The 23654-nt window shown below is 41.1% G+C and overlaps 1 long non-coding RNA gene across 2 annotated transcripts in view; it reads left to right on the top strand.

Annotated features, from left to right (window-relative positions):
- LOC138752400 (uncharacterized) overlaps positions 1-23654 on the top strand; it is a 151854-nt gene that overhangs the window by 21669 nt on the left and 106531 nt on the right. The window contains exon 2 of one of the 2 annotated variants that reach the window (XR_011350596.1): positions 11891-11962. The exons of the other annotated variant lie outside the window; for it this stretch is intronic. This is a non-coding gene — a long non-coding RNA (uncharacterized lncRNA). The remainder of the gene's footprint in view (positions 1-11890; positions 11963-23654) is intronic. 2 annotated transcript variants of the gene reach the window in all.

Genomic DNA, 23654 nt, shown 5'->3' on the forward strand with positions numbered 1-23654 from the left:
CATTCACGCATCCTACACTACCATCTGTACACATGTACATATACACATTGGTGAAAGAATCTGTACTATGACAAGAGCCTAAAGACGAGCACTCAGCGGCACATGGACAGCTTCTTCCCCGCTGCCATCAGATTCCTGAATAATCAATGAACCAAAGGGACTGCCTAACCTTTTGTGCTCTTTTCAAAAATAAATTATTGTTGTAAGGTGGTTTATAAGAATATTTGCATTATGATGTTGCCAATAAACACCAAATTTTGTGCTTGTTCATGACAATAAATTCTGATTCCGATCATTGCGCATTGAGGCAGTCTTTTAGTCGGAGAGAAATTTGAACTTATGCCAGTTCAGAATAAACATGAATGTACCATGTTTTCATTTTTATTTCCTAGTTCTGATGAAAGGGCTAGGTTGGCAGCAGAACGAGCACTGGCACACCTCAGAGCTGTGTGCTCATCCGTGGCTCTTCATGCTATTGACCTATGACTGCGTCACCAGATCCAGCTCCAGCAGAGTCTTCAAGTTTGCAGATGACCTGACGGATTGCAGTCGGCCCCATCAGCAACAACGATGAGTCGCACTACAGAGAAGAGGTTGAAAACCTCCTGAAATCTCCAACCCCACCCCCTGCCCCCCATTCATCCATGCCATTCTTGGGATTCCCCGGAATCGATGTATAAAGAGGGTTCATGGTTATCAGTGAGCACCCCTACAATCACTATAAACCCCTTCAACCTCTCCAACCCCTTCAGCTACTCCAGTCAGGAAAGAGATACAGGAATATTAGAGTCAGAACTGAGGAACAGGTTCTTCCCACGGGCAGAAGACTGCTGGACGACTGATGAACTGCTCATACCAACCTTCCATGTCTCAATTATTGATTTATTTTAATATTTGCATATCTATCATTAGTAGATGTGTGTCTGTATGTGTGTTGCATCGAAGACTGGAGAACGCTATTTCGCCAAGAAACTTGTAGAATGGATGCTCAATAAACTTGAATTTATACCTAAACTGTTAACTGTGTTTCTCTTTCCATTTGATGCTGCCTGATTTGCTGAGTTTTTCCAGTATTTTCTGTTTTTTTATTTTAAAATCTGCAGTATTTCTGATTTTTGAGACGCTACTGTTCAGTTGGAAATGGTATCACTTCAAAGTACATTCTTTAATCCTCTGTACAATGTAGTCCTGTGGGCCATGCATTGAGCTGCCAGCTGTCAATACCTGGCTGATTTCTGAGATGGATGAAAAAGAGCAAGGAATCAAGATTTTTTTTTTAAATTATAGAGGCAGAAACATTAGTTGAGGAAAGAGCAAAAAATGGAGGGTGAATTGCAGGGGTGATTTTTAATAGCAAAGCTAATGGGAACAAGTAAGAAGCAAAAACATGTGTCAAGGAAGGCATTAGATTATTTTGCATGCAAAGATGAAGTGTGTTTGATGATGGTGTGCAGGAAGTTACCAAAATGAATTATTGCAAGTGCGCAAAAGTGGATTCAATTATAAAATGGTTATCTTTAGTATTATGAAATGAGAAAGAATTATTGGAGTAAGAAAAATGATCACAGTCTTCTGTATTGAGTAGAAGTGACACCATTTGTATCAGAAACTGAAGTCATAACTTGAAACCTCAATTAATTTAAATTCCATTAAGTAATAAAGCTACAAGGGAAAAGTGATTGGCTGAGGCCAACTGAGAGTTATTAAGAACATCATATTCAAAAAAATGGTTGACATTATTGCCAAGAATAGCTGTAAGATAGTATTGGCACAATATTAGGATTCACAAACAACTAGGCAAAAGAAATTGAAGTAACAAGAAGGTAAAATTTGAGTAAACCAACCTGAACGTAAGCTGAAGAATATAAAGAACAAAAAACCAAGAGGTGGGGGGTGCGGGGGAGAATATTGGTTGCAAATGTGAGTCCTTCAGGGTTAGAGAGGAAAGTCAAGAGTGGAAAAAGGAAAATAGCTGAAACATAAAACATATTTTGTGTGTCTTCATGATGGAAATACAGGGGGCGTGGCAAGATAATCCTTCCCAGACAGTTTTTTTCAAACACCCATTTCTAAACTTTAAGTATATAAACGTTTTATTTTTGCTTTTAAGTACATTAGTTGTCTATAATGGCGGCTAATATTAAAAAACCTAAGACTCAATTACAGAAAAAAATACTTTTTAAAAGTGCTGAAGAAATGAGGGCTACTTGTCCAGTTGGAACTACAGAGTTGTCATTGGGAATTTTCCAAGCCACAGAGAACTCTAGCTCGGCTAAGTATTATGCCGGCGCCAGTCTTGTCTCTGCAAGATGGTGTCAGCTTCTTGATGAAATTGACCAACGTTGACCCACGCATTCGCGATGTCATACATGCAGATGACCCGATTGAGCAAAGAGCCCTTAGGCCTATGCTGCCGGCGGGGGAGTCAGGGATGTGCAGGAAGGCGTTGGAGACCGCCCCTGCGCAGCCCCTGGCCCTGCTGGGCATACACGGTGCTTCCAGGGTCCACAATTTACTGGAGCGTGTGTGGTCTGCGGGGGGGGGGCGGGGGGCCCGAGTGGTGGCACCCTGATGTGGTCGGGGTGCCGTCAACAATTGGAGGAGGAGCTTGTAGAAAGTGGGTCTCAAGATGTGGGATTGGAATCTGGATTGAACTCTACTTTTACTGTGCTGGAAGGGATTGCTTACCATATGGATACAATGTCTCATCGAATGACTCAAATGCAATCTACAATGTTTAATGTTTCTGAAGATATATCTACACTTAAGAGAGATGTTAATAAATGCCTTACTTCAGTAGATGTAGTACAAGAAAATTTTAAAAAGCTTGAGACAGCTTTCTCTGAATGTAAAGAGCGGGTTATACGTAATAAAGATAAAATAGAGAAAGTGGAAGATTCGTTCGTGGATTGGGGAATTCTGAAGAGAGATATATTGAAAAAAATTGATTCATTGGAAAATCAAAGTTGGAAAAGTAATGTAAAAATTCTGGGTCTTCCGGAAGATATTGAAGGTGCAGATCCAATAAAAAATTTTTAAGAATTGGATCCCTGAGATGTTAGGTAAAGAATTCTTTCCGGGTGGTTTGGTACTGGAAAGAGCACATAGAGCGTTGAGGAGGAAACCGTTATCGGGTCAACCATCACAAGCAGTGTTAATTCAGTGTTTGAATGATCAGGATAGAGAAATTATTTTACAGTTGGCGGTACAGAAGGCAAGACAAAGTCAAGCTCCAATGATGAGTCAGAATAATATAGTTTTTTTTAATGCAGATTTGAGTCAAGAAATTATTAGATGTCAACGTGAGTTTAATTCAGCCAAAGATGTGCTGTGGCAGAAAGGATATAAATTTGCTTTTCAAAACCCTGCAGTGTTGAAGGTTTTTTATGGCAATTATCAGTCTCAATTTTTTGAGAATGATCACGATGCATTGGTTTTTGCTAATTTGTTACCGGATTTACGTGGTCAGGGAAGAATTTCACCATCGTCACCAAAAAGAAAGGCCAATGGACATGGAAATGGACAGAATGGAAAGAATGGGAAGAATGGGAAAGATGGGAAGAAGAGAGGCTTTGACACACAGTCCTAGTGATGTTGAAGATTCGAATCAATCTCTGGGACTGGAGTCCCAGGGCTGAATATATTAATGATGTTGAATTTCATTATTATATATTGTATCTCTGGCTGCGGGGAGGTGGATGCACTGATATCTTTGATAGTCATCTGCCACTGGTGGGGTTTTCCACACCCAGTTTTTTAGGGGATTACTACCTTTGGGTGGTTTTTTTTTCTTTTTTGGGGGGAATTAATTGTATTCCTTTTCATATTAACTTTTTTATAAAATTAGGGGAGGGAGAGTAGATTTTGTTTATTAACAGGAGAGCATTTTTTTTTATACTACGTTTTTATATTAATAGTTTACTAAAATGTCTAGTTTGAAATTGGCAACTTTTAATGTTCAGGGATTAAATAATCCAATTAAGCGAAAGTGAGTTTTAGCTTATATTAAGAAAATGAAAATTGATATTGCTTTTTTACAAGAAACACATTTGACTGAAAAAGAACATTTGAAATTGAAAAGAGATTGGGTTGGTCATGTCTTTTCCTTCTTCATTTAATTCTAAGGCAAAAGGTGTAGCGATTTTAGTTCATAAGAATTTATCTTTAGAGTTACAGACTGTAGAGGGGAATGCTGGGAGGGTTTTAAAAGTGGATTGTAAAATCTTTAATGAACTTTGGACTCTACTTAATATCTATGCACCTCATGTGGATGATGTGTTTTTATCTCAGATGCTTTTTTGTTATTAAGTCAAGCTAATGAAAATATTCTAGTTGGGGAAGATTTTAATTGCGTTTTGGATCCATTAATGGATAAATCCCCAAAATGTATTAGAAAATCAAAGATGGCAATACAAATAGGGTCTTTAATGAAAGACTTAAATTCCCACCATGACTACCAGCCCCCCCACATCTCCATCGGGCACACAAAACTCAAAACGGTCAACCAGTTTACCTATCTCGGCTGCACCATTTCATCAGATGCAAGGATCGACAATGAGATAGACAACAGACTCGCCAAGGCAAATAGCGCCTTTGGAAGACTACACAAAAGAGTCTGGAAAAACAACCAACTGAAAAACCTCACAAAGATAAGCGTATACAGAGCCGTTGTCATACCCACACTCCTGTTCGGCTCCGAATCATGGGTCCTCTACCGGCACCACCTACGGCTCCTAGAACGCTTCCACCAGCGTTGTCTCCGCTCCATCCTCAACATCCATTGGAGCGCTCACACCCCTAACGTCGAGGTACTCGAGATGGCAGAGGTCGACAGCATCGAGTCCACGCTGCTGAAGATCCAGCTGCGCTGGATGGGTCACGTCTCCAGAATGGAGGACCATCGCCTTCCCAAGATCGTATTATATGGCGAGCTCTCCACTGGCCACCGTGACAGAGGTGCACCAAAGAAAAGGTACAAGGACTGCCTAAAGAAATCTCTTGGTGCCTGCCACATTGACCACCGCCAGTGGGCTGATAACGCCTCAAACCGTGCATCTTGGCGCCTCACAGTTTGGCGGGCAGCAGCCTCCTTTGAAGAAGGCCGCAGAGCCCACCTCACTGACAAAAGGCAAAGGAGGAAAAACCCAACACCCAACCCCAACCAACCAATTTTCCCTTGCAACCGCTGCAATCGTGTCTGCCTGTCCCGCATCGGACTGGTCAGCCACAAACGAGCCTGCAGCTGACGTGGACTTTTTACCCCCTCCATAAATCTTCGTCCGCGAAGCCAAGCCAAAGAAAGAATCCTAGAGAGAAAGATTTTTCTTTTTATTCTTCTAGGTATGATTCCTTTCCTAGAATAGATTTTTTTTTACTATCAGCACATTTACAGGGAAAGATAATGCAGGCAGATTATAAAAGTAGAGTAATATCTGATCATTCTTTATTATTTTTTTCTTATGAAAGTTCGGAGGTGTTACGTCCATCTTATAGATGGAGGTTTAATACAATGTTGTTGAAAAAACCTGAGTTTGTTGCTTTTGTTAAGAAACAGATTGATTTTTTCTTAACGGAAAATGTTAACTCTGTTCAAAGTAGATTTGTTTTATGGGATGCGTTAAAGGCTTATTTTTTGGCTGCCTCCTTTGAAGAAGACCGCAGAGCCCACCTCACTGACAAAAGGCAAAGGAGGAAAAACCCAACACCCAACCCCAACCAACCAATTTTCCCTTGCAACCGCTGCAATCGTGTCTGCCTGTCCCGCATCGGACTGGTCAGCCACAAACGAGCCTGCAGCTGACGTGGACTTTTTACCCCCTCCATAAATCTTCGTCCGCGAAGCCAAGCCAAAGAAAGAAAGAAAGAAAGAAAGGCTTATTTAAGAGGACAAATAATTAGTTATGCTACTAAAGTTAAGAAAGGATATATGGCTGAAAGTATTAAATTAGAAAAGCAGATTGATGAATTGGAGAAGGAATTTCAGAAGGGAGTAACAGAAGATCAGACGATAGTTATGACTAGTTTGAAATTGCGATATAATATGTTACAGACTTATCAATTTGAATGTTTACTTAATTGAACCAAACAACGATATTATGAGTGGGTTGAGAAGGCGCATAAAGTACTTACATTGCAGTTAAAGAAGGAGCAAACCTCAAGGGTTATTAATGCTGTTAAAAAGGATTCAATAGTTACCTATAAATCTCAGGAAATCAATGAACAGTTTTATTCATTTTATAAAAAATTATATACCTCTGAGAGGGAAACAGGATAATGGATCTATTGATTCTTTTTTATCTACATTAAAGTTACCAGCATTAGATGAAGAGGATATTATAGATTTGGAAGCTCCGTTCACAGATTTAGAAATTAAGACCGCTATGATGGAAATGCCTAATGGCAAGTCACCAGGCGATGACGGGTTTTTGGTGGAATTTTATAAAGTTTTTTTATGAAGATTTATCTTCGGTGTTTGGGGAGGTATTACAACAAGTGACTGAACATTATGAGTTACCAGAATCTTGTTCTAGTGCTTTAATTACTGTAATTCTAAAGAAAGATAGAGATCCATTAAAAGTGTCTTCGTATAGACCTATTTCTTTATTGAATGTAGACTATAAAATAATAGCTAAATTGTTATCAAATCGGCTTGCTAAATATTTACCTAAATTGATACATGTAGATCAAACAGGTTTTATTAAAAATAGATATGCTTCAGATAATATTCTTTGACTAATTAGTTTGACTAATGCATATCGACGGCAGCCCAACCATCCAATGGTGATTGCACTTGATGCGGAAAAAGATTTTGATAGGGTCGAATGGAATTTTTTATTTAAGGTCTTGGAAAAGTTTAAATTTGGCCCTTTTTTTATTGGCTGGGTTAAAGCTTTATATACAAACCCGACTGCTAGGGTGATGACAAATGGACAGATTTCATTGTTATTTAAATTAACATGTTCTATTCGACAGGGTTTTCCATTGTCACCAGCCCTATTTGCTTTGGTTATTGAACCATTAGCTCAATTGGTATGGCAAAATTAGCAGATACAAGGGATGAGAGTTTTGGATGAGGAGTACAAGATTAATCTATTTGCAGATGATACTTTGATATACTTAACAAATCTGGAACAATCTTTGCCGCATTTAAGGGAATGTTTATTACAGTATTAATCACTATCTGGGTATAAAGTTAATTGGGATAAAAGTGAAATTTTACCAGTAGGTGAAGGAGATTATTTAGTTTATAAAAATGTTTTTAATTTGAAATGGACAGATAAAATTAAATATTTAGGAATAATTGTGAATACTGAGTATCAATCTTCATATAAATTGGATTATGTTCCATTATTGAAAAAGATAAAAGCAGACTTAATTAAGTGGAAAGACCTTCCGTTAACTTTAATTGGCTGGGTTAATTGTATTAAAATGAATATTTTTCCACGTATTCAATATTTGTTTTAATCAATACCATGTTTTCTTACAAGGAACTTTTTTTAGAATTTAAATAAAGCTACCAGGGAATTTTTATGAAAATGTAAATTACCAAGGGTAGCATTAAATAAGCTTACTTGGAAGTACACATTAGGTGGATTGCAATTACCTCATTTTCAGAATTATTATGAGGCAGCTCAACTTAAATTTATTAGTGGTTTGATGGATTTGGATCAATCTCCAAGTTGGGCTAAAGTTGAGATGGCATGTATTTCTGGAACTGCAGTACATCAATTTATATTTCGGTGGAATATAGATCTATTACGGCAGTATAATGTGCTGATATTAAAACATCTGTTGATGTTATTGACAAAAAAGAATAAAATTATAGTATCAAAAGGTAAATTATCTATTTTAACACCATTATATAATAATCAGCTTATTCCTTTTTCATTGTTTAACAGTCATTTAAAGAATTGGGATTTTAAGGGTATAAAAATATTGCAGGATTGTTTTGTAGAAGGTCAATTTCTTTCTTTTACTCAATTGAAAGAACGTTTTGATATTGCCGAAAATTCTTCATTTGTTTATTATCAACTTCGATCGTTGGTAAAAAAAAATGTATGGTAGAGAAATGATTTTACCTGTATTGTCAGAGTTTAAGTCTTTGATTTCTTCTATGCATTTAGAGGTACTTTGATTAATTTTATTTTTTTTTTAGTTTTTTAAAAAATATATTTTTGGCTCTCCTTAAGAGAGCTGGCTGAAGGGGTGGGGGGGATTTATTTCTCTTTTTTTTCTTTTTCTTTTTATATATATAAAAATTTTGTTGTGAAGTGTATTTTGTACGTTTACCAATTATTTTTAATAAAGTTTGAAAAAAAAAAGATGGAAATACAATGTAAAAATATTGGGAAACAAAAGATTTCACGTCATGGTTCTCAACCTTTTTCTTTCCACCACATACCACTTTAAGTATTTCCTATCCCTCTGTGATTAGTAATGAATTGCTTAAGGTGGTATGTGGGTGGAAAGAAAAAGGTTGAAAACTACTGTTTTAATCATCCCTAATTGACTCATTATGTGCACAGTTTCAGAACTCCAAAGAAAAAGGGCTAACGAGAATTTTTCTCAAGCAAAATATTTGAATAAAAATTGGGTCTAGAGTATGACTCTCAACTTTCCCTTCCCACTCACATTCCACCTGAAGCAATTGCTTAATAATCGCAGAGCACCAATGGCATAGGGATTACTTAAAATGGTATGTGAGGGGAAAGAAAAAGGTTGAGAACCACTGAGCTCATCCCTGAAGTATCTCAAGCCTCAACCAGCAGCAATGATGGAGGAGACATGCTGGTCCAGGAGGAGGAGGCTGCCACTGAGGACTCCGCTGCCACGGATTTGAGAGAGGCAGCGCGGAGTTCACTGTCCCTGGAAGTGGCGAGGCATCACTCTCACCAGAGAACACAGGTACAGTAGCATTGAGGTTGTGTTTATGGAGAAGCACTCAAGTCCAATACTGATGCGCTTTTCCTGTTTCAATCCACAGCCTCTGGTTCCACACGCAAACGTCAGCGGCTAACCAAGGCTCAGGTTCTCGCTAAGGAGCTGCAGGCGATGATGATGGCACTTGACAGGGAGGACAGAGAGGGGGACCGCCAGCGTGCAGAGGAGTTGCTGGATCAGGAGAGACCCATGCTCGCCAACCTGAGGGAGAAGGAGAAAGCAATGTGCTGGCCTGAAGTGGACATGCATGCCCAGTCGGTGATTGGGTTGTCAGCCTCTCTGCAGGAACTGAGTACCACAATGGACAGGCAGTCTGCCATCTTCAACAGATTGGTCACATGAATGGAGGCCTGTCCATCCCCATTCCCACAGTCATATCTTAATCCCATGTACTAGCCACTCCAGCCAACATGCCATTGAATTCCACACCAGTGCATCACGGTAGTGGATGCAAGGGCATGACTGAGATGCTGGGATCCAGGACAGGTTCCTTAACCCTCCCCTCATTCCTCTCAATGCTGGAGTGAGGTGAGCGTCGGACTAAACTTACTTAATGCTGCTAACTCACTGTTCATTTTTGTGGTTCATGAAGCCCTTATTTGTGCAATGTTCTGGGCAACACTTTAAGGATTGAAACACTCAGCAGTGAGATGCTATGGTGTCGGGTGGAGGTGTTTGTTTTGTTTACCGTTTTTGTGTTTGTTCTGTGGTGTTCAAGTGTGGAGTGGATTTGAACTGTCTTTTGTCCATTCCATGGTTTATATCTAGTTTAAGCATAATTTTAAATGTTTACATCGTGTTATCTACCTCACATATTTATGAATCAATAAGATTTCTTGAAAAATGATTTTTATTAAATTTTTGACAAGCACAGAAGGCTCAGGTTTCATTTATATGCAACCGTTCCTTCATGAGAACACATAAGATGCCAGGCAGCAGGCTCATGTTGCTGCATGGGGGGGGTTTGAGAGGGGAGTAAGTTGTGGGAATTGGGGTGCTGGGTGGCAGGGTCATGCCCTTACATGCCCTTGTAAGGGCAGAACGGATGCCCTGGTGCCCATGGGCCTGATCATGCTGATCATGACAATCTGGGCAATTGGATTCAGGGCCATCTGCTTCAGCCAATGTCCTCTCTGACAGGAAGTCTTCCTTGTTAATCTCACATATGTTGTGCAGTACACAGCAGGCAACCACAACATCTGGGACTAAGGTGGTAGAGATATCCAGACGCTTGGACAGGCACTGCCAGCGGCCTTTTAGATGCCCAAACGCATGTTCCACCACTATTCTTGCAGAATTAAGGGCCTTGTTAAATCTTCACTGAGCAGGATCCAGTACTCGGAGCTGTGTGAACCCCTTCATCAGCCAGGTTCGTAGGTGTATACCGCATCACTCACAAGATGTGCTGGAACCTCCACTCCATCAATATCCTTGGACACCTACAGGCACACAATGCAGAAATATAGTTAATTCGTACACCTGACCGTTGACACAATAAATGTGCATTACATTGATACACGGAGCTTTGAAGGGTGAACACTCGCGTCACGTGGGAAGAGGTATCCGGCCTGATCCTCTGCCTTTCTATACAGAGGAGAGTTGGCAAGCATTCGGGCATATGCGTGTGGCCCGGCCAACCCACAAACACATCTGAGAAGCTGTAACATGGATGGAAAGCATATTTAAGTTATTGACATTGAGATGTGATGTAATAAAGATCAGTAAAGGCTTAGCTCACCAGAACCTGTGGTCGACCACTGCTTGCAGAACCACCGAGTGCCACCCTTTGCGATTGTAGTAGGCTGCAGCATCCACGCTGGGGGCGATAATGGGAATATGTGACCCATCAATGGTACCAGCACACATTGGTATCCCTCTTGCGCATGGAGATTAAACGTTTACCGAGGAACTTCCTCAAAGTGCCAGTCACCTGCTGCACCACCTTGGTCACTGTGCTCATGCCTATTCCAAAGATGTACTGATGGATTGATTCTCACAAGGGTGGCATACTACCACAGGGCCACAGCTAATTGAAGTCCAGGCTCCAATGGTCACTGCAAGCCTGGTCTATGCGGCTTCAGGTGAGGTTCTATGAGTTCCAGAACAAAGTGAAAGGTGCCACGTGACATACAAAAGTGTCTCCTCCACTCATCATCATCAAATTTGGTGAGGACATTACTCCAGAACTCAGCGCCCTGGGATCGGTTCAACCTCCAGAGAGATCGATGTGTTACCATAGCTAATTGACTGACAAGCAGCATTAACCTTCGTCTGCAGCACTTACGCTCTGCTCGCCTTTCAGCCTCTAACTGCCGCCTTCTTGCCCACAATCTTTACAGGAACCTTCGCCTGATTGCACCTATATGATTTTCAGATTTCCAGGACATTTGAAGAGCTTCAACAGCATTAATGGACTTACCAAGGATCTGACTAATCTCGTTCTGAACACTCAGAAAGGCTGAAACCATCATCATTATGTCTCCTGCCTGCTCTGGGTCTGCCATCATCCTGTATTCCTTCTAGTCACGCTCAAAATGACATCACATCAGTGGGCGGGAGTACAGCTGACAGTGGACAGGACCCAGAGTGCGCTCAGAGGCGCATCGGGTGCAGCTGTCCCTTCAGGTGGCTAGTGCTGCGCTTTTAGCGCTGCCACCTGAACGGCAATTCAAAGGTCTGCTTCCGCCTCTGCAGGAGCATTCTTAGCGGAGAATGTACCTGAAGAAGCCTAGAGGCACATAGATGTAAGAAAGATGGGTCATGGGCTGTGGGGAAGGGAAGGGCTAGATTTATCGTGGAGTAGGTTTATACGGGTTGGCACAACATTGTAGGTTGAAGGTCCTGTGCTGTGCTGTGCTGTGCTGTGCTGTTCTATATTCTAAAAAAACAAATAAACTATTAAAATATTTAATTAAATTTGCTATAAAAATCCCTTCTTTTTTTCCTGAAGGAATCAAAGGGTATTCAATTTTACCCCGCCTTGCACTTTGCAGTAGGTTCCAAAAGAAATTAACTTGCCACAGTGAGTAATTAGCATAATTTATTTATTGATTTAAATGATTGTATTGCAGTCCTGGTGTAAGTAACCTGACTCAAGGAGAAGTACTTCTTATGCTCTAGACTAACCTTTTACTTCAATGACTTAGAGCTATGAGTACAATATTTATTATCTGGTTTCAACTTAAATAAACATTAATATCAGGTTTGATCCCTCCCTCTACCCTTTTTCTGTTTTCTTCTATCTCCAATCACTTGCTGATTGTGGAATTTCAAAAGCTGATGCTTGTCATTGCAAACTTTGCTTTTTGGAAGACTGATCTGAAGTATAAAATATTTGAATCATCATTTAAAGGCATTCCAGGCTTTATGTTGGCTTGGCTTTGCAGACGAAGATTTATGGAGGGGTATGTCCACTTCTGCTGCAGGCTCGTTGGTGACTGACAAGTCCGATGCGGGACAGGCAGGCACGGTGGCAGCGGTTGCAAGGGAAAATTGGTTGGTTGGGGTTGGGTGTTGGGTTTTTCCTCCTTTGTCTTTTGTCAGTGAGGTGGGCTCTGCGGTCTTCTTCAAAGGAGGATGCTGACCACCGAACTGTGAGGCGCCAGGATGCACAGTTTGAGGCGATATCAGCCCACTGGCGGTGGTCAATGTGGCAGGCACCAAGAGATTTCTTTAAGCAGTCCTTGTACCTCTTCTTTGGTGCACCTCTGTCTCGGTGGCCAGTGGAGAGCTCGCCATATAACACGATCTTGGGAAGGCGATGGTCCTCCATTCTGGAGACGAGACCCACCCAGCGCAGTTGGGTCTTCAGCAGCGTGGATTCGATGCTTGCAGACTCTGCCAGCTCAAGTGCTTCGATGTTGGCACATTATTCTTGTGCTTGTAATTAATTTTCTAAACTCTAGGTGGTGCTCTTTTACTTTTTGAATTATACATTGAGGGTTAGGTTGTAAAAAGATGAACTCAGACAAGAGCAACAGAACAACTGGTCAGAGAATGAATAATCAGGTATCACTTCTTGCGGAACTGGATTAACTCTTTGAAGCAACTCAGAATTCATTTTTCGCACTGCTGAATTACATTAATTACCAATTAAGCATGTATAGTCATTCACAAACAAGCAAAACAATCCTGCCTTAACTACTTTCATCAGTTTTTCACCAATATATCACAACAGTGTTGTCTTGAACATGTATGAGTTGCAAACAAAACCACTTGGTTGCAAAATATCTTCCTCAAAATATACATCAATTTGTATCTTTACATTTTCCGATCTGATTTCAAGACGTTTATTTGTTAAATTTAAATTTAGACATATAGTAAGGTAACTGGCATTTCAGCCCACAAGTCTGTGCCACCCACTTTACACCCAATAACCCCAGTATGTTTCAAGTGGGTGGGAAGAAACCAGAGTCCCCAGGGAAAACCTATGCAGACACAGGGAGAACGTACAAGTGCGGGATTCGAACACGGGTCCTAATTGCTGGTGCTATGAAGGCGTTGCGCTAACTGCTACACCAATTGTGCCGCCATAAATCTACATAAGAATTGACAATATAATTTAGACCCATTTTAATTGAATTTAAATGGAAATCTTCCATGGACGTTTACTTTTTTTGAGATGTTATTTTTAGTGGTCACAGTTCAGCTGCATGCTTTCCATTTTCCCTAACAAGATATACCTAGTAATCTTAATTTAAAAAAAATGCAATTTCTATTTTGACATAACCTTCCCATATCTATCTCTTCAAGTAAAACCACAAATAAGAAGTTTAGTGTTGGTGGGGGAGGGGGGTAGAGGGCAGGAACACAAGGTTTCAGGTGATAAGTGACCGTAAATGGGTGAGGAAAGAAAAGAGGTGGTGGGGAGGGGGCAGATAACTGAAAAAGATGCTGTCTGATAGGAGGAAGGAAGGGAAGGGGGTAGGCAACAGAAGAAGGAAAGTGTGGATGACAGGCAAGGCAAAGATAAAGGAGTCAACAATGAGGGAAAGTGAAGGGGCGAGGAAAAAGAGAAGGGGGCTAGGGGAAATTTAATGTTGATATTGATGCTGTCTGATAGAAGACTGTTGAGATGGTGTTGTTTCTGTGATTTACTAGAGTGGCATTATCTGACAGTACAAGGCTATGGATAGACTTGTCAGTTTGGCAATGAGATGTGGAATTGAAGTGGCTGGCCATGGGGCACTCCTTGCTGTTGCAGCAAACAGTGTGAAGGTGCTCAATGAAACGATCCCCTAATCTGCGCCCATCTCCCTGATGTAGAGGCGGATGCACCGAGAGTACCAGGTGCAATAAATGACCACAATGGAATCACAGGTGAAGTGTTGCTTCATTTGAAAAAGACTGAATGATGGTGAGGGAGGTGGTGTAGATGCAAGTGTTACATTTTTTGCAAGAAATTGCAAATTACTCCTGCCTGATAATCATAAACTGCCTTTGTTCAACATTGTCAGAAATACACAATCTGAGAAACATCAAGAAAGCCACTGTTTTTTATTAAAAAATAGAATTGGTCCATCTCTGATTTTTCCTCTCAAATTCTGAGTCTTGAAATACTGAATAACTGAACAAGGAAATCTTGATCCATCTTGACTTTAAATAGCTGACCCATTATCCCCAGACTACAAGCCCCTTCTTTTATGAGCCAGGAATTCAGAAGCAGCCTTTCTTCGTATCCTGTCAAGCTAACTGAATTTCAAAGAGATCACCTTTCAATCCTCTGAGCTTCAAAGATATCTGCTGAATGTTAACATCTAAGACATTTTCATCCTATCAAACATGATGACAGTGTCTTTCCCGTTTGAGTACCAATGTTCTAAATCAATTGTTCTCAACCCTTTTTCACCCACAGAATATTTTAAATAAGTCTCTTATTTATTCAAGGCCTTTTCCCAACCATGGGCAGGAATTTTGTGAATTTTAATTTTTTTTGTTGTTAAGTTTACAACCTTGTTTTACATGTTTATTACGTCTGTCATATTTGTCTTGGCCCCATCACTGTGGGCCACCTCTAACAAGACCACGAACCAAAGATTGAGCAATAATGTTCAAAATAATTGCAGGGAGATCTCCTTGTGGATAGTCCAGTGGTATAGTCCAGGACCAGAGGGCACAGCTTTAGAAAATAAAGGACGTCTCTTCAGCCGAAGGGTAGTGAATCTCTAGAATTCATTGCAGCAGAGAGCTGTGGAGACCAATTCATTTGGGTTTGTTTAAAGCAGAAGTTGACTGGTTCTTGATTGGTAAGGGCGTCTAAGGTTATTGAGAGAAGGCAGGAAAATGGGGTTGAGTGGAATCATCAACTATGATTCAAACTGCCTCATTTGACCCTGATGTTTTGTGGTCTTACTCTTCCACCCAAACCACCCAGCAATAAAGTTTCAACTATTTTGTCTTCTAACTGAAACCAAGTAGTTTAACTCTGTCACAAAATAAATTTACAACATTACTAGAAATTAATTCAACTGTAGGTCAGATATAAATTGTGTGCATTGATGATTTGGCAGGACAGATTGGCAATAACAGGGCAGATGTTCAACACCAGTTCTGCACTTGTCCTCCAATAGCGTAACACACCAGGAAGTGAGAAATAAGATTATGCACTCAATCCTGCGGAGTGGAATATTAATGCAATAGACAAAGGTGCTGGAGCTTCTATAGGAAGGAAAGGGTAACCAACGTTTCAGGCCTAAGCTCTTCCTTCATCAAGGTATGAGCAAATTGCAGGCAGGCACCTGAATAAAAAGGTTGGGGGAGGAGAGGATGGAGGAAGGGGCATGGGGAGGAGTACAAGCCAACATGTAAGAGTATATAGGTGGAAGAGAAAAAAGCTGAGAAGTGACAGGGAGAGGAGGTAGCTCTCTGAATGGAGAGAGAAGGAAAGGAGGTGGGGAGCTGGAGGAAAGGAGACAGAGGGATCCTAGGTATATCTAAGGTATGGCAGCTAGGGCACATGCCCTGGGCGCCAATGTCTCCACCTTGCTTGCCCAATATCCAAGCCCACAGCCCAACACAAATTCTCCATCTCACTTGATTGCCTCAGAGTGCCAATCGGGAACCTAACCGGACTACTCCAGGCCAGCATCTCATTGGGCCGCTTCAGGGCTGCAGCCACCTCAGGGCTGTTGCAGCTCCTCACTGTGGTGGCATCTCAATGGGCAAAATGGCTGCCTTCCTTACCCATAATCCCATATGCAGCTAGAACCTCTCTGCCGGTTGAGCCACTGCCACCACAAGGTGCTCGAGCGGCCCCAAAACCAAAGTGGCCCGATGACATGCTGGAGCACCCCGGTGATGTGCCGAGCCCAGAGGGGTTGACCAACCCAAAGTTATCAGGAGCACAGAAGTTGCAGGTCCTCCTGCAGAGGCTACAGCTTCTAGTCGGGAACAGCAGGTAATAAGCACAAGGCTTGGGTTGGCGACTGGAAATAATAAACCTAAACATGGTGTGGCATGGTTCGCAATCAAGGGTTCTGTTAGTGAGGGTGGGAGGGAGAGGAGGAGGGGAGTGAGAGAAGGGGGGGATTGTGAGGAGGGGGGAGCGAGAGGAGGTGGGAGTGAGAAAGGGGATCCTTTCCCTCACTAAAGCTCAGCCTAGGGGCCTGGGTGGGAGTTAATCCACTGGTTCACTTCCAATTATAATGCAATGTGTGAAATTTCCAAGGATATGTCGGATGGCATGGTTGGTGTAGTGGTTAGTGCCAGCCCAATTGTGCGTGAAATCACCCAACTGTCAATTTTATGTGCGATTCTTTTAAAAGGCGGGGTGCAATTTCAGTGCTTGCTATAGGCGCTATTTTACCTAGATACGCCACTGAGATGGATAGGGAAGAGAGAGAGACTTGGGGAAGGGGTTTAACTGGCAAAGTCAATGTTAATGTAGTGTGGTTGCTGAGTGCCCAGATGGCATTAACCTACAAAATACTGCCCAAATGGAATATAGGATATGAACCTACAATATTCTGATTTGTCTTCTCTCTCTGGGGCAAGGTTGACACCACCTTTAAACATGGTTCAGAGCTGAGTTTAAAAGCTGATCCTGAATTTCAGAACAATCAATAAGTAACCCATGATTAGAACTTTATGGACCAGAAAAATGGCAGGGTTTCTGGAGCTGCTGCAACCCAGGGAGAGCAGGGAGAGGAGACATGGAGCTTCCCTGTGGTGTCTAACTGCTCAATCCGACTGCTTTAAACAGCCTGTCAAAGGAGCTGACAATGGTTTATTTGAAAATCCTACTATCGTAGGTTCTGGGCCCAAGATGGGGACACCTGTGATTGACAGTAGCAACGAGGGGTTGCAGACTTCTGGGGAAAGCAAAAGACTGGCACAGGGGACCAGAAAATGGGGAGACCACCCACTGTTTTAGAAGGTGAAGCAGAGGAGAAAGCCCTCTGAGACACTGACCACAAATTGGCCAGTGAGGGGCAGTGTCTCGGGGGGGGGGGGGGGTGACACACTCTCTCTTGCTTCTCTTGCTCTGACTGTAAGGAGCGGAGGGCAACTTCGGCTGATAGTGAATCTTTTTCTGCCTTACAGTAGACTAAAGGAAATTTTGTGTAATAGCACATTTTCTGTTTTATTACATGACAATAAAAATAATCTTGAAGAATAAAGCAATTCAATCCAGGGCATTATTTCCATGTAAAATGTAGGTTTAAATTGGTGAGACTAAAAGTATGAGTTCATCACACAATAACTGACATTTGGAAGTGATGTTTGTGTAGGGGTTAAACCTGGGAGGAATTCATCTTCAATTGACAACTGTAAATGTACAAAAGTTGTTTGTTAGAACTTAGACAGAAATTAAGCATGTTGCCTCGAGGATGTAATAAGCCACTGACTAGCTCACCATAATAACCCTTAAATGTTGGCGTGAAATCCCATGGATGGTTTTGTTTCTCAATGTTAGAAATTGTATGTTGCCAGAGGGGATAACAAGGTGATGTGAGAAATGGATTTTAATGGAGCAACTTTAACCTGGACTTGTGATCTGGATGTGAATGCAAGAGATATGATTCATAAGTTCTCGGTTGGCGCAAGAAGTGGTGATTTTGATCGAGAAGAGGGCAATCTTTGGCTACTAAATGATATTGATCATTTGGGAAGACGGCAGAGAACTAGCAGATGGAATTCAATCCTGAAGAAAATGAGGTGATGCATTTTGGAGCAATTAATAAGACAAGGATGCACACAATGAATGGGAAGATTCCAGCAAGTACCAAGGAACAGAAGAAACTGTTAATGGCCAAAGATCTTTGAAGGCAGCAGAACATTAGATATATTGTAGATGTACACTGTACCTGTGTATGACAATAGACTTATTATCATTGTCATTAGGTGGTAAGACATCTTGATGACTTATTTACCAGGGCATTGAATACAAGATCAGTGAGGTTATAGTCTAACTATATGAAACATCTCTAAAGCCACAGATGAATTAATTGTAGTATGCAGTTCGAGTCACCACATTACAGGAGGACATAATTGTACTGAGGAGACTGCAGAGGTGATTCACCAGGATGGAGCCCTTCATTTACAAGAGAAGACTGCATAGCCCTGAATGTATCCTTCAGAGCTGAGAAAATTGTTGGGGGTGGGGGTGGGTGTTGAAATTGATTGAGGCACGCAAAGTTATGAGAGGCACAGATGATGTAAAAGGTAACAAAGGTTTCCCCAGAGAAGAGATGTCTGAAGCCAGAATGCATAGGTTGAAGCTTTAAGGGGAGGGGTGAAATAATTAAACTTGATTTGGGGGAAAATATTTTTCACCAATATTATGTGGTTGAAATCTGGAGCAGTGTCTGAGAAGGTGCTGGAGCCAGGTGCTCTCACACTGTTAAAAAAATGTTTGGATGAGCAGTTGAAACACCAAGGAAAAAAAGGCTTTGGGCCAAGTGCTGTCAATTAGATGATTACCTGATGGTCAATGTGTACAAGGTGAACTGAAGGGACTGCTTCCATGCCTTATGACTTTATAATTCTATGACAATCAAACAGACATTGAAAAAGTCTGAGAATTTAAGTTCTGGAGCTGAAGATATGCATTGCCAATGTGTCTTTACATCAGAAAAGCCAATGGCTCATTCTGATCTGCTTTTCCGTACTGGCTTAGAAAATTTATATGGGAAGAAAGGTGCCAAACATTTATGGCAATAGTACATAAAAGTTTCGTGGGCAAGAGCAAACTTGACAATTCACATTATTTCCTCGGACCATACACGTGAACAGTATTCTTGATATTGCTGCTGATGTCATCCCAACTGAACTCCAGTGAATTCAACACGAGAGCATCAGTTTTCTGCAGTCTCTTCTAGTCTGTGTCAAACTATTATTTTGCCTAGACCCACTGACCTGCACCATATCCCTCCATAATCCTCCCATACATGTACCTGCTCAATTTTATCTTAAACATCAAAATTGAGCCTGCATTTACTAATTGAACTGGCTGCTCATTCCACACTTACACGATTTTCTATGTGAAGGTTCCTTCTAATGTTCCCTTGAAACTTTTCTTTCATTCTTAATCCATGCCCTCTATCTTTTATTTCTTTTAATCTCAGTGAAAAATCCCTGCTTGCATTTACTCTGTATATACTAATCATAATTTTGTATACCTCTCTCAAATCTTTTTTTACTCCAGGGAATAAAGTCATAAGCTTTTTAACCTTTCCCTGTTACTTGGTTCTTCAAGGCCCAGCAACATCTTTGTAAACCTACTTTGGACTCTTTCATCCTTCTTGGTGTCTGTCCTGTAGTTTGGTGACCAAAACTGAACACAATAGTCCAAATTTAACAAGAATTCTTACAAGAATTCACCATAACATCCCAACTCCTATACTCAATGCAGTAAAAGTTCTAAAATGTGGATTGCTCAGGAATTGGATTGGTCTGGACTTTTGGATTTTCAAAATTCTCAGGCAGTACTTTTAAAATTCAAATTTAAGAAGAATAAACATGTAGATTTTGATAGTTTAGTAATGAAACACTTTTTCATATAAAATACAAAGTACAAAAAAACCCCAAATAAATATATTTTCTTACATTTCTGCAACTTCCACATGATTTCCACTGTGTATCTGTGGTGCTTACGTATTGGGGTCAGGGTTACCACATAAAAGCTGAGAGTTTTTGAGAAATACGGATTCTTGGAAGGGACGCAGGGCTGAGGACAACATTGTCAGGAGAGGATGAATATGAGGAGATGCTCGCTACACTCCAGCTAAATCAGGCAAGTCCATACAGTTTGGCAGACGCCACAGCACATGTAAGAGTAAATGGACATAAAGTTAGCTGCTTGTTTGAAAGTGGCAGCAGAGAGAGCTTTATAGATCACAGAACGGTAGTGGAATGTGGGTCACTGGTATACCCCAGTAAACATCAGATCCTCTTAGCCTCTAACAGTCACTCGGTAACAGTACAGGGGTACTGTGTAGTTGAGCTGCGGGTTAATGGAAGGGAGTACAGGGATTACAAACAGCTCTGCGCCCCAGTACTGTTAGGACTGGATTTTGTTGGAACCAAGGGGTTAAGTTATCATAGAAAATATAAGGTAAGAGGGCAAAACTTTAGGAGAAATATTAGAGGATGCTTCTTCACTCATAGAGTGGTGGCAGATTGGAATGTTCTTCCGAATGAGATCATTGCGGCAGGGTCCCTTCTGTCATTCAAGAGAAGGTTGGATGTGTACATGGAGGTGAGGGGGTTGGAGGGATATTGGCGGAGAGTGAGAGGATTGAGCTAGTGGAGTTTTTCAAGTGAGCTGGTGCGGACTCGAAAGGGCGACATGGCCTGTTTCCGCTCTGTAAATGGTTATATGGTATGGATTTAAGGCAAAAGTTTCTGAGGTCTGGATTCTCGGGTAGTCCGGCTTTCTGAAATTGGATTTTTGGACTTTTACTGTAATTTGATTAATGAAGGCCAATGTGCCAAAAGCTCCCTTTATGACCTCATCTATCTGTGACACAACTTTCAGGGAATTGTGTATCCCCAGATCCCTCTATTCTGCCACACTCCTCAGTGCCTTCCCATTTACTGTGTATGTCCTACCTTTGTTTATCCTTGCAAAGTGCAACTTTGAAATAGACACGCCTAAGAACATTTTTCTCACCATGCACAACCCTTTGATTTCTGTCTTTAGTATGCAGTCTTAACATCATCTTTTTCCACCCCCACTCCAGCATTTGCTCTGACATTCTGGTTTTCAATCCCCTGTAAATCTGGTTTAAACCTCACATAGCAACACTAGCAAACTTTCCCACAAGGATATTAGTCCCTCTCCAGATGCAAACTGTCTTGCCCCTACAGGTCTTACCTTCCCTGGAAGTGAGCCTAATGATCCAGAATTCTGAAGCCTTCCCTCCTGCACCATCTCATTAGCCACATATTAAACTGCATTATCCTCCTATTTCTAACCTCTCTAGCTCTTTCCTCTCAAAGCTGTGTGCATGTGCATGCACCCAAATGCTTTGAAATCAGCACAGTTAGAAAATTAATGTGCGTACAAAAGGTTAGCTACCTAAAATAATAGTAATTAATAATTATACTTATTAAAACTAATCTCTTAGCTTACTGTTTCTGTAAACTGGTTAGTCAGTGTTACGAGTCCAGAGGACCCCAAAACCAAGCAGCAATAGAAATTCAACAAGACAAATGGTTACTTAAACAAAAGTTGCTTTTAATTTTCTTTAAACATAAAAACAGGATCAAACTTAAACTTATTACTATTAACTTAACTTAACATAACTTAACCCCTTTCTAATTCTAAGTGCACATGTATGTAATGTGTCTATGTTTAGGAAAGTTCTTTGATTCACAGTCCAATCTCACTTCTCACTCCTCCAAGTTCACCAGTATCAGGCAATTCTTATACTGTGCACAGCATTTAATATTTATGAATTTTCACCAGGCTCTGTTGCTGAAAGGTGAATGGTTACTGCTTAGGAAGGTTCTTGTTGGTTTCAGAGAGAGAATTGTTTCTTGTTGGACACACACGCAAACTGATTCCCTCCGATCAGCCACTTGAGTGTCTTGCTGAAGAAACTTGCCCCATCAGGGTTTTCCAAATGATAACCTCTTCTTCTGCAGGTCACCACAGAGTTCGTTTTGTTTCCCTTATTTCAGGAGAAACACTCCAGCCAGCCATTTCTTCTTGAAAGGACTACAGGGATTTTCAACAGGCTGAACTCAGAACTCACAACCTGTCTTCAAAATGGGGTTTTCAACAAACCTGCCAGCTTGCCATGTTGCAGCCTCCCAAAAGCCACTGCAGAACTCTTCTGACTGTCTGTCTGTCTGTCTGTCTCTCTCTAAAAGAGAAAGTTTTGGTCTCTCTCTCTCTCTCTCTCGCTCTGCTTGCAAAACCACATGACCTTCTTAGAACAGCAAACTGCAACCAGGCAGATTGCTGGCAATCAGTTTCCTGAGCCTAGCCATCTGTTGCTTTAAAGACAATAGTCATTTACTCCCCAGCATCAGTCCAATTAACACCTATTTGTGAAGTCTCCATAGGCATTCTTAAGTTTCTGCAAAATCACTGTGGACATGACATCTCTACTTCTGAATTGCTCTTGCATTTCAAATGAGATGTGAAGTGTAAGTATCTGTTTGTGAAGTGACCTACACTAAACCCCACAATCTATCTCTTTTAAAGACATATTTATATATAATCTAATTTATAATATACCCTGTAACATCAGTTTTTCAAATAGCTCATTTGCACATCACTAATTTACATTACGTCACCTTTCCTGTTCTGGTTTGCTCAGCAGCAGCACGGAAACAGCCAGGTTTGGTGGATAGTTTTCATATTGTAAAGTTTATAAAGATCGGTTTCAAATTCTGTAGATAGCCTACTGAGTTTTTATTGAAAAATATATTGATTCACTATGTCGAATTCAAAAGAAACGAAGGGCGGGGGCGTGGCCATGGAAAGGATCTGGACAGACATGTCTTGGATGAGCATTCCATGAAGAGTATTAAAAAGACAGTTTAAAAATTTAAAATTAAGAATTTTTTCACTGTGAATGAAGAAAATGAACACTAAGAAGCCAAGACAGCAAAAAACAAAATCGAAGAAACACTGATTCAGCCGGGAATGTCAAGTGAGATGGAGTGGCATAAGAGTGGCCTTGGGATCATCTGCACCCGGCAGTGCTGGGGGTGGGGTTAGTGTGAGACCTGAATATAATCCTGGATAAGATGGAGACCTTATGCACTCATTTTATGGGTGTTGAAACCTCAATGAGAGATAAGTCAGAGAAGATGACTAAATTTAAAGATGAAATTGAGGATTTAATGCAACGAATGGGCTGTGGAAGTCGACTTGGTTAAAAAGCAAGAAAAGCTGAAAGCTTCAGAAGAGGATGCAAAGAATTGGGACTTGGATAAATAAATTATGCTGGATCAGATCAACCACTTGGAGAATTTCAGCAGATGCAATAATGTTCGGATTATTCGTTTGAAGGAAGGGACTGAAGGGAGAGACCTGGTGAACTACTTTGAAAATTGGAACCCACGAGTGTTGGGAGAAAATAAATTCAACGGAATACTACAAATAGAAAGGGATCATCAAACCCTCGGATCCAGATCTAACAAGCAACGACCACGGCTGGTCCTGGTAAGACTTGAGTTACTGGGAACGGGAAGCTGTTTTTGGAGCAGCATTTGATTACTCCAAGCAACACAATAGCCCACTTGAGATTGATGGCAGA

This window comes from Narcine bancroftii, chromosome 2, assembly GCF_036971445.1.
Source record: "Narcine bancroftii isolate sNarBan1 chromosome 2, sNarBan1.hap1, whole genome shotgun sequence".
Classification (NCBI taxonomy): domain Eukaryota; kingdom Metazoa; phylum Chordata; class Chondrichthyes; order Torpediniformes; family Narcinidae; genus Narcine; species Narcine bancroftii.